Source organism: Aplysia californica, unplaced genomic scaffold (genome assembly GCF_000002075.1).
Source record: "Aplysia californica isolate F4 #8 unplaced genomic scaffold, AplCal3.0 scaffold00546, whole genome shotgun sequence".
Taxonomy (NCBI): Eukaryota; Metazoa; Mollusca; class Gastropoda; order Aplysiida; family Aplysiidae; genus Aplysia; species Aplysia californica.
Window position 1 is genome coordinate 385564 of NW_004797816.1, and position 12688 is coordinate 398251.

The 12688-nt window shown below is 39.5% G+C and overlaps 1 long non-coding RNA gene across 1 annotated transcript; it reads right to left on the bottom strand.

Annotated features, from left to right (window-relative positions):
* Positions 1 to 11265: 11265 nt before the first annotated feature.
* LOC118478407 lies at positions 11266 to 12682 on the bottom strand. The gene is made up of 2 exons (XR_004859024.1): positions 12409 to 12682; positions 11266 to 11717 (listed from the first exon to the last, which is right to left on the bottom strand). It is a non-coding gene; the product is annotated as an uncharacterized LOC118478407 (long non-coding RNA).
* Positions 12683 to 12688: the final 6 nt, after the last annotated feature.

The window sequence follows — 12688 nt, forward strand, 5'->3', positions numbered from 1 at the left end:
CAAACGTCGGCACATCGTTTATTTATATAATTATTTCTTTCACCAATATTTTTCTGTTGATGGATTGTGTAGGCATCTCTTTAATGATTTCTATACCCTTCTCTCCCTCCTCTCTCTCTCTCTCTCTCTCTCTCTCTCTCTCTCTCTCTCTCTCTCTCTCTTCCCCTCCCACCCTTCCCTCTTTCTCTTGTTTACCACTTCTGCGTAGAAACTGGTAAAAGTAAGCGGTGCCCAGTGAATAACGACTACCCCTGCAACCACAATAGCTAACAGTGATTGACGACTGTTCAGAATCTGCAATAATTGTTGAGAATGCCCAATAGTTGTTGAGGACGTGCGAGGAGGAAGAGTGAGCGTGAAAAGAATGGACATTGACGCGTCTGGGCTAATAAAATTTCCTCACTGTGAGAACCAACAAAGCGTGCGAAGTTTGGAGGGGGGCGTGGAAGGAAGGGCAGCCCGTGTTTTGAGACGCCTGTTTAATCAAAGCAACCGTCACTAATTAGCGGAGCAATACTAATGAGGAGGGTTATCAATCAAATGTTGCAGCAGCAGCAGTTCCTGAAACCATGACCTTTAGGAGTTGAGCAAATATCTTTTTACAAAACAAATAACTGAGTGTGTTGTTGTTAAACGTTTGCATTTAACAAGGACATAGGTAGAGTAACACCGTGTTAATATTAATGCATATTATTATATAATATGTATAATATATCTTTGGATCAACAGGAATGAAAAACGTGGGCGATCTGTTTTAAGGAAAACTATTTTTAGTAATTACTAGCAAGCCAGAACACCAGGAGCTGACAAAGGATAAAAAAGAGAGGATGTTTTTTCTCTCCTTTATTTGTGTGTTTGTTTGTTTGTTTGTGATTATTTTTGTTATTTTATTGAATTTCAGTTTTCATTCATTTTTTATAAGGGCGAGGGGTATTTTGTGCGGAGGAAGACGATGTTCAGGAGGGGGGGGGGAGTGGTTAGATACAGAGGCAAATAATATAACCTCTTCCCTTTTTTCACATAAATACACACATACGCGCACACGCGCACACGCGCACACACGCACATACATACGCATGTACGTATAAACACACACACACATGCAAACAGGCATACACCCCCATATACACTTGCATAATATAGAGAGGATGGGAGAGAGAGAGGGGGGGAGAGTTAGAGAGAGAGACACACTCACACACACACACACACACACACACACACACACACACACACATACACACACACACCTTACCAACATAACGCAACTGTGCACAAAAGGCAGTGTGGTATTGCATAATATAAAACAAAATACCCCCCCCCTCAAAAAAAGAAAGACTTGACCTAATATATCCCTAAGACCATCGTGTCTAACTGGAGACCACATACTAGGGCTGGGCAGTGAGTCGCTTTAGCAAAATCCGGATAATATTATGTTAGTGCACCTCTACGGCAAATAATATGATATGAATGAACCGCTTCGGCAAATGGGTTAGCATCACTGCAACAAATGGGAGTGCAGTGCACCCACTTCAGCAGACGGGTCAGGAAGGAAGAGTTAAGAGTCTGAATTCGGATAACATTTCATTGAGAATTATCCGGTTATCCTTATAGTTTATAGATTATCCGGATTTTGCCCATCTCTACCACATACCCGGGTGAATAAATACACTTAAATAGGCCGCCACGGCACGTTTCTTGGCACTACATTTATTCTAGACAGACGAACTTTTGGTGGAAAAGGACAGTTGGTCTGTTGCTGTATTAAAGACAACTAAACCAGTTTCACCACAGGCCGAAGGGAACGCCTTCAGAAGCTACTGCATTAACAACAACAACAACAAAAGCAACAACAACAACATCAAAACAACAACATTCTACAACTACTACCACCACCGCCACCACCACCAAACGGTGGTATGTGACCTCATTACTTTAAAAGAGTTTAAGTGTAGTTGATGTTTTTGATACATTTTTGAAAATAGTCACACACGCCTAGAATGATGAAAAAAAATACTTGTCATGTATACAACAGAAACAAATATACCAGTAAGCAAAAAAAAAAATTAATAAAAAAAATAAAATAAAGTCCAGTTTATTTGCACTATAAGGTTGTGAAAATAATCAGAAGCAAAACTTTAATTGAATCCAGGTCACTGTCTTCACATTTCTTAATTCCTTCGTTCGCCCCAACTCTGTCAACTACGCCCTGGACCAATGGGAAGTGGCCAGTAAGTGGTCGCAGGTGGGACGTAACCCAGCCAGTGATGACGTCATCAAGAATTGTTTTATTGACATATCAAGATATTTACATGTACATCTATAACATTTCTCTTCTTTCTTCCTCATTGTTAAGCTCTGATGCTTGAGCATATACTTGGATGACACCTATGTCAAAAGGTTTCCCTTCCAATTTACCCCCAAATGACTCGACCAGGCACTCCCCAAAAACCTTTAAAGCTGCTTGCTATTGCTTCATCAAAACTAATTCTTACTAATGGGTCTGTCCACCTAACCTGCTACCAGTTCGAAATCTGTTTTGGTCAAACCTGTCCCCTCCCTTCTAATTTAATCCTGTCCATTTCCTGATTTTTTAAATTGTCTAGTTTGCTTTTCTGGTGCACAGTTCTAATTTTGTCGCCATTTTGTGCCAGTGGTGAACCCTACCCAGCGAGGAGTTCAGAGCTGGATTATGAACTCGCTTACCCCTGTTATCTGAGAAATGAATGTTTCTTGCTACGATTTTCTAGTGGGATCACAGCAGTGGTTTCTTGTTACCTACTGCTTATTTTTGTACACTTTACTCTGTTGGCCTTTGTCATCCACTGAAAACCCACTAGGCTTTGGGGCCATTGATAAGATTTTTGGTGCCTTCTGTCGCCAAGGTGGTTCCTTGATCTTTGAGTACGTGAGGCATTCATTGAAATACGCTGTGCCACCAGAATTCTCCTCTACTCTACACAACCATCTCCCACTTGGTTTGCAACTGCATAGCAGCTCACCTCCATATCTGATGGCAATTCCCCCATCCATGACCCGAGGACTAGCTGGGTTGGGTATGGGGACCTACTACTAAATCTTTGCCTTACTTACGAGCCTCGAAAAAGAATGAGCAGTCAATATTGCCCGTGAAGATTTGGCACGATGATGAAGTTCAATTTGAACTCGAACTTAATTACTTTCAGTTTGCTAAGCAATAATGTTACTATACTGTAACAAGAAAAAGAAGAAGTCGGCCTACACAATCACGTCTCTTTCGACACAACGGCTGAGGGGTATTAAAACTGAGAGACTCTCTCTTGTTGAGATCAACGTTCTACAAAAGAAACTATCGCTGCCCTTTCCACGAGGTGGATTAACGTGGCATTACGATTTAATGAAGTCGTACCCGTCATGACCAACCAACCAACAAGGACTTTAACGTAAAGAAGTAAATTGAGGCTGGCGGTAGCAATCAAGACACACTCTCTGACCCATTCCCATGTTCCTATTTTATGACTAGAGCTTATCCAGAAGTAGAAAAAAGCAAAAGATAAGAGACCACTTTAGATAGAGGAGTACATATTGGTTAAGATAATAGGGCAATTCTCAAAACGGAAATGCTCACATGCAGTTGGACGCTTCTTCACGTTTTAGTAAGATGGAGATAAAAGAACACTTTACCTTCGGCTTTGTCAGCGACGATTCTCAAACTTCAGTTCTACTCATCATGACAAAGCTTAGTAGAAGCATGACCGAGATACTTGAGACTCCCAGCTATTATACGAAAGAGGACCAGATAAGTAACAAACAGGCAATATTGCCGACTTGTCCGTTCTAACGAACTATTCACGACAATACATCTGCTACAAGGCTGTGTCGATAGCGATAGAAAGCAAATCATCATTGTTACAACGAAAAGCCTGCAGAGGCGCTCCGTTAGCTCAGTTGGGATGGACCCGGTACGAAGCCCAGAGACTGTGTGCTCTTGAACTAGGGTCGTACAGCCTCTTAGATAACTTAATAGGGACGTTAATTAAATCCATACACTTACTTACACTTACACTAGTCTTGCAGACGAAAGAAAGTTATCATTTTTTCATCATCACTTAGCAACAGCTGAGGCCAGAGACAGGTCATGCAGTTGTGGGAACGTTACAGATCAATGCTTCGGTACCTCACAGTGGTCATATCGTAGAGAAAACTAAACGGACTAGTCAAGTTGTTGAGTTCACCAATTTTTGTTGACTTTTAAAATAATTCGAAATAATGAATAGGATTGAAGCTAAAAGTTTTCTGTCCACATATATTTGCCCAGGTTTTTACTAAGAAAATTGAATGCCAGTTAACAACTTCGGCAGTTTAAAGTTCAAATGTTGAAATTGATTCATTACAATTGTGAATTCATTACGATAAAGAGCGTAGGTAACTTGACAGTGATGTTTATCTTGAAAGGCCATGAAAATCTATCTTCAAAGTCTCTCAATGATAAAGTGTCGTTGTAAGTATGTGCCTTCTGTTATCGCAAACATTGTTATCATGTTTGTCGTCACCACATCCCAAGTATTCTCTTTAAAGGACAAACACACAAAGAAACGAAAACAACACATCTTTGGGACTGCGCCGGAATAAATGCATAAATAATATCCCGATGCAAGACTGACAGAAAATTGTCAGAATGTTGGAGGAACCAGACCTCTACATTCAACCGAAAGAAGACGGAATCGGAAAGAAATGGACAAAATTCATATAAAGAGAAAGACAGAACATTCGGCAGGTACATGCGCGCACGTTTCGACCTATGTGTGGACAGGACAAGAATCCTCAAGAACCACATAGGCCTGCGAAAGTTATCACTTGTACTACTAAAGACATATTATTACAAGCCCTAATACTAATTGTGTCACTTTCCTGGCAGCTCTTGGGGGTGGGGGTGGGGGGAACGAATAGAGAGTCGTATTAAAAACAAAGAAATAATAAAGTGGAAAAAAGAAGCTCCAGCAACTGCCGTTTATTTATAAAGACCAGGCTTGAAAACTGAAGGAAGTGAAGAGATCAACGATTGTTCAAGATTACCATGCCGCCTGAATCTCACAACTTCAGCTCTTCAACACCCAGTAGTCTAGGCTAGGATGTCAAAATCTGTGTAAATACTGGAGTCTAATTTCTATAATATCGTTGTCAAGAAGTTGTATTTCCGAGTATTTTAGATCAAGGATTGAGAACAATAGATTGGTCGTTCGATGGTGTGTCCAAAGATTCTCCTCTCGGGGATATCGACTCACCTTTTCTGCGTGCGATGGCGATCATCCAAATTGCGATCATCCTAACTACTAAAAAACCGCAGACGTCGGTCTATTTCAGGTTACTTTTACTTCTCCACCGTCTTATTGTCTTGTGGACTTTAATATCTCTGGCTTATGAAAGAGTAGCAAAGAATTTACCCGCCAGAGTAGTTCACAATTTAAAAAAAAAGCATTCCCGACACACGTAGACGCATAAATATAAAATAATGATGCTATGGAGTATATAAAAGCGTTTTGTTTGGTTTCTCAAGAACAGGTTATTCTCGTACAATCATTCCTCCTATTCTTCGTACTAACGGCACGTCACTCAGTGAAAACTGTTATAAGGCTCTGGCCACACTGTAGAGGAGCGGAGCAGAGCAGGGCACGGCGGTCTCAGGCGTTAACAATGGGTGGCCACACTGCAAGCGGGGCGGAACAGGTGGTGCAATGCAACATCGTGTGGCATTACATTTTCATTACATCAATTTCACTTTCCTAAGGTTAGGAAAAGATTGGCGTTATTTAATTTGCCCTAGAAAGGAATGGGTGTACCCGATCAACCGACTGCGAATTCTTCCACTAATAATACTAATATATGAATAAAAAGAGGGTACAGTGAAAGAAGGATCAGACATATAGTACGAGGGAGAGGCATCCAAATTCTTTTTTTTAAATTATTATTTCTTATCTATTTTCTTTCTTGCTTTATCCTGTTGCGTGTTTAGAAGCAAATCAACGATAATATCTTGGTTTTGCAATATACAGAAAGTTTTAAACACGTCACTAAACACACATACACACGCACACGCACACGCACACACACACACACACACACATATATATATATATATATATATATATATATGTATTATAAAAGCTTTAAGGTTTTCGGAGGTCTGTCACGGTTACAGAAGTTACTACAAACACCGAACGTATGGAAATTTACACAAGTTGTCCATAATAGCTCCAAGTAGTGCCTTTTAATACTCTGGCAGTTCAACAATTAATGTATCTTTTAAAAAAAGGTTTTTGATCGTACCGACCGTAAACAGTGGAGGAAATGGTAGAAATGGAACAGCCGCGAGCCCAATGTCTCTCACAGTCTCGTCGTTCGCAGGATAGACAAAAATGCGTGTGTACAGCACACCCCCCCCCCCCCCCCAATAATGCAATTATTAATTATTACTAATAAACTTTTTAAAAAACCGGTATTAATACTAAATATTATAACCATTAGTTTGTTTTAGCGTTAGAGAGAAAAAAAATAGATCTAGCGGCACTGTTTTCACGTGTAGGGAGAAAAACGAACAGCGGATATTCCGAATTCTATTTTCGTTTTAAACCAAAACATGACCAGAGCTGAGCGAAGTTTAAACCAAAACGTGACTATAGTCCGGACAACACCAAATGGACAATTTTTAGACCTCATTAAACAGAAACTAAGAGGCGAATTGTCCTAATTTTTTGCATGTGCCTCTGAATTCCAAAAACCTAAACAATCTCAATTTTTGTGCACATTCGACAAATATAAATAATTTATTACATGAGTTGTGGTGTAAGATCATGATTTATCCTACGAGTGAAATTGCCAAGTTGTAATCACGAGTTTCAACGAGTGATTACAAGTTGCAATTTCACAAGTAGGATAAATCATGATCTAACACCACAACGAGTGTAATAAATTTTTTATACCATACTGACATCAGCTGGCGAAATACGTCCGTTCCAACAAAGTTCAAAAGACCCGTCAATTGGACAAGAGGTTCCATTCTAGAGTCTCACATGAAAACAACATTTTCATGCCCGTCGAAGTCAGATTGAGAATTGGGGAAAATCTGGATTGTTTTCCTTTACTTTTAGCCACGCTAATTTACAAGTTGTGCTGTCCGTATGTCTCCCTCCGCGAAACAAACCCCAAACAAAACTATCATAACGTAAATATAAGCAAAGTAATCAGAAAGTGTACGGTTCAAAAGTTGAAAGAAACTGCATTAATATAAATCTAGCACGTTTTTGTTAGAATAGAGATGGCTTTGATTTTGATTTCAAACTTCGTAACCAAAACAAACCAAAGGCAAAGAGTTAATCTAGATTCTATTCTCTAGATCTAGATCTAGATTAGATCTAATCTAGATCTAGATTCTAGATCTTAGATCTAATGCATTGCTTTAAATTGGTCAAAGATGAAAAAAAAGGCTTTTTAACAACAAAAGTTGTCAAGCTACTTGGATATTGATGTGCTAATTCTAAATATGTAGTTAGATATCTAGTTTTTGTCTATCGATTTCCGATATTCTGGATTTCTTAAGGGGAGGTAAGAATATCAGAATAACAAGGGAAGTAACTTTTATTATTTCCAAAAAAGTAATTTTCCAAGAGTGTTATACTCGTATATTGACTAATATCATATTTATTAATTACATATCGTTTAAAAGTTTAATCTTCTGACTCAAAACACCGTTGAGGCAAAACATTTTAGGAAAAACATAAGAGTTTTCTAGCCGTGCAGTCCTGGCATTGGAAAGAATAGGACTGACGTGGTGCTAGCGTGTCGTAGGAGGCGACTAAATGGCGAAACCAGGTAGTGACTCCCGAAACAGAGTCATCCTGCCTCCAGGTCGGGGGTTGAGTCACGAGGCTAACAACCTCTCTCGTAAAAAGAACTTGTTACAGAAACACATACAAGCAAAAACCATTATCTCTGCTTGGCTGGTCGTGGATTTTCTCCGAACGGAGAGTTTATGATGAGAAGTAGTGAAAGCCGAAAGGAAGCTGCTGGGCAGAAGCCTCCACCATCATCCAAGTCCAAGTATCTCCGGATTGGATCGTGGAACGTTAGGACTCTTTATGAGGCTGGAAAAACTGCACAGGTCCTCCAAGAAAAGCACCGATACCACCTACACATACTGGGAATCAGCGAGACCCACTTGAACCAGTCTGGACAGAAGCGAATGAAAGAGGGGGAGCTTTTTATTTATTCAGGAAATGACAGTGATGGACCACACAGGGAAGGAGTAGGGATGATCATGGCCAAAACAGCGCAAAAGACATTTTGGGGCTGGGAACCGCACGGTCCAAGAATCATCATGGCCTCATTTGGAACTAAAAAACAACTCAAGGAAAAGGATACATGTAGTAGGAAGAAGGTCGTAAACATGAACATCATACAAGTGTATGCCCCAATCAATGATGCAGAAGTGGAGAATAAAGATGACTTCTACAACTGCCTGCAGAGCGTGATCGACAAACTTCCAGGTAAGGACATTAACATTGTCATGGGAGATTTAAATGCAAAGGTAGGTTCGGGCAATCGTCACTGTGAGGAAAACATGGGCAGACATAGACTAGGAGAGGCTAATGACAACAGAGAAAGATTCCAACACTTCTGTGCATTAAACAAGTTGGTTATTGGAGGAACAATATTCCCACATAAAAGAATTCATAAGGCCACTTGGATCTCCCCGGATTGAACAACGGAAAACCAGATTGATCATTTTTGCATTTCCCGAAAGTTTAGACGCTCGCTGGAGGACGTCCGAGTTTTACGAGGAGCAGACGTCGCATCAGACCACCATTTGATCCTTGAAAAGAAAAAAACTGAAACTGAGAAGGTATGCACAAATCACAACTGGAAGTCGCCAAAAGTTTGAAGTGAGCCTTCTGAAAGATCCAGTAAAGAAGAATGAATTCAAGTTGGAACTGAAGAACAGATTTCAAGCCCTTCAAGATCTGGATGACTGTGAAGTAAACGAGCGTTTGGACAAGATAAAAGAGGCAGCAAATGCAACCTGCCAGGGCATCCTAGGACCCAAAGTCAACACCAGGAATGAATGGATTTCACAGGACTCTCTAGACCAAATCAAAAGAAGAAGAGAGCTGGAGGCCCAAGTTAACAACAGCCGTACCCGAAATGAGAAACTCGCTGCACAACAAGAGTACACCGAAGTAAACCGGGAGGTAAAGAATTCCATCAAGAAGGACAAGAATACCAACCTGAATGGCCTGGCCGAAAAGGCTGACAAAGCAGCTTCAGACGGGCACTTGCGGATTGTATATCAGACAACAAAGACTCTTTCAGGTAGGTTCAGCAAGCCCACTCTACCAGTGAAAGACAAAGAGGGAAAGACTATCTTCAACCAGAGGGGCAACTGAACCGATGGAGAGAACACTTTGATCAACTATTGAACAAACCACCCCCAGAAAACCAACCAGAAATTCTTCCAGCCCGAAACGACCTCCCAGTCGCTACAGAACCACCTTCGAGAAAGGAAATTGCTGCAGCTATAACAGCACTGAAGTCCCACAAGGCAGCTGGTCCGGACCATATGTGACGTGATTTGGGAAAATCAGTCTGATGGTGAAATCTTCATTTTTTTTTTTTACTTTTTAAAAAAGGGCATTCATTTCAGAACAGCCTGGTCTTTATTTGATTAAAAAATATGGTTTCGTTCCCAAGTTATGTCTGTTTGAAGTTAGATGGGTTCGGAGAATCAGTTTTGAGAAAAAGCCATTCAAAGTTTGAAGAAGTTCTCATTGCAAATATTCTTCTGGCATCAACTCAACAGATGTCAGAGGTGGTTAAACTTGAAGTACAATCATTTTAGATGAATTTGCACTTTGTCTGAGTAAGATTTACTGAATCTTAAGAAAGATATAGCCTATTTCCCAAACACACGCATTCTTTCAGGCAGTCTTAAAAAAGGAAAAAAACACATTTGCGTAATTAATTCCTTCTTTATTACTTCAATTCAAATATGATCAAGTCATGATGAATATGTGCCTTTGAATAAATATATATCCAGCTGAAATTGCAAAGATCATGACTTAACTGCTTTCTGCTAAAAATTGAGTATTTTCGTACCCGTAAATAGTTAAAAAGGACATTGTCATTTTTGTATAACCTCAACATCTCTTAAAAGCAGTTAATAAATCAATATAAGTAGTCCCTGCATTTACATCATAAAATATAATACAACAATGGTTTAGGAACACACAGTTAACTTAAGTAAGTCAATATCTTGATTGGTGTCTATGCAGACAACCCTGGTTCGAAGAATAATGCCATTGATTAAGGCCATTTATTTTGCATTGCGCCTTTGAAGAATTTTCATGTCAACAGTCATGTCCTTCCAGGGACTGCAATTAAAAGTAGGATGTCATCTTCTCCAGTGCCCTTTGCATGCTGCTGAGGGCATTTAACCATTACATGTATTAAAGTTAAAGAAAATTATATCAATGCATTGTTCAACGCCTTGACAATACCAGGCATTTAATTTAAAAATGAATGAAATATCATCTCTGAAGAAGCAAACAAATTAGATGCATCAATAAATAGAACAACACTTATATATACACTTAAGTTATAGTTCAGGGGGCCCTGTTATATTTCAATGGGTCTCCTCTGAGTCCACAGATAGAAGATAAAATATTAAATACATTAGTCTTAGTGAGGATGTTCTTCTTTTGTCATTACCTGTACATGAACTATGGGTGCTTAGTTAGTATCACGATGGACTATGGAGCAGATGGCCCTGGTTCAAATCCCAAACTGGACATTCTTAAACTTGGATCATTTTGTGGAGTTTCCAAGGCCTTTAATTTGGCTTGGTCATACTGAATGTTAAATTCCTAGGTTCCGGCTCATAATTATAATATAACGTATAACACACACATAAGTCTACATACTCACAAACACACATGATGAGTACACAGATTACAATATTTGAATACAATAATGAATGAATGGTCAGTTTACGAAATCGTATAACAAAACATCAATAGGTAAGATACCGCACAAAGGTGAACGGGCAAAATACATTATATTACTGCATTACTGTTTTAATCTTAACTCTTCCCCTTCCCCTTTCCTTGGTAGCAGCTTGACATTAGTGTCAGAGTGTCCAGGTTGACGCCCAGGAAGCATGATAGCATGAATTTCTGCATAATTTAAAATAAAATCAACAACATGCTTGACGTCAGTGAATGTTAATGCATGCAAGGGTTTTGATCCTTTTAATTTGTGAACTCTAGCACAAACACCAAAATCAAAATAATGTTTGATCAGTGCAGTTAATTTATCTTGGCTCATGCTGTGTAACCATTAAAAAAATTCCCTGCAAATCAAATTTCCATGCAAAGTAAATTTCATTTTGTGTTTTCTCCTCTGGCTCACTTTCCCAGCATGTTTAGCCTCCGCAGACCGACCCATCCCAGCGCTGAGTTGGCTTGTAATAGCGATGTCTTGCTCTTCCCTTGACATTTCTAAGAATTAAAATTTAAGATTAATTAAAACATTTCTATCGAATTGTATATGACACGGCCGACCTCCAAAAGACTTGCAGCGGCATGGTAAGTCAGTGTAGTCTCTCTGAGCTGCGAAGTCTTCTGGAGTTGGGGTGATTTTAGCCGAGAGGTCCTCTACGAAAGTTTGACCAAGGGCGTCATCGTCATCAGCTGTTTAACAGAAATAAAAGATAGGAACAGTTGTGGTTAATCACCATGTCAGATGAACATTTTGATTTCATGGGGAAGAAAGAGACTTACCTAATTGTCGTGGATACATCGAAGACAACACTTCCAGATCATTACAATAGAGATTATGTTCTTTGTCAATGGTATGAATTACATAAATTTCTTCCCCCTCTTCCTCTATACTGATTGAGAAGCCACTCAAATGCACACATACATACAAACATGCACATATCAACGGTGTTCAGCCTCTATTAAAAATTCAGGTGCCACTTTGGTTGCCGGTCTACCGTGATGTGAGAGTCTACCAAAGTCTCGCCCAATCGACCACAGTCTACTGTATAGTGTAAGTCCCGCCTTACTGGCCATGCGAGCAAGAGTGTCGGGAGCATTTAGATCAAAGACGGTGGCATTTACAATTGCAGTGTGTGTGGATTGCTTTATTTTGTGGTCTTGTTTAGATCAAATAATTTTGCGGTGATAAAGATTATGATTGCTGGACCAGTTTGCAAGCTATAACCATAAAACTGAAAAGCTAAAATTTTAGTAAAATACAAGAGAAAAGAATAATAGCATCAAATGATCATGACTAATGAATAAGTCGATCACTTAAAAAAGAATGCCTGAATCAGTGGATTAATAATCTAAATATCCTGATAAGAAAAAATCATCTTACCAAAGTCACTCTGCAGACTGACCGACTCCAATTCTTCAGCTTGTGGGGCTACTGGTTGGTCCACTACGCTTAATGTCTCAGCAGTCTCAGCGGTCGCAAGGGCTGTGGGCAAAGTTTTAAACAAACATTTATTTTTTCCCGCATCAATTTTCTTCATAGTATTAAGGAGTAAAAGTGAAAGAATAAGTTCACAATCAATACAAGTAGAAGTAAAAGTTTTTACTTGAGAGACACACATACTAGTGCAGAAAGGACTTCTGTAACGAGTGACCCCCCCCCC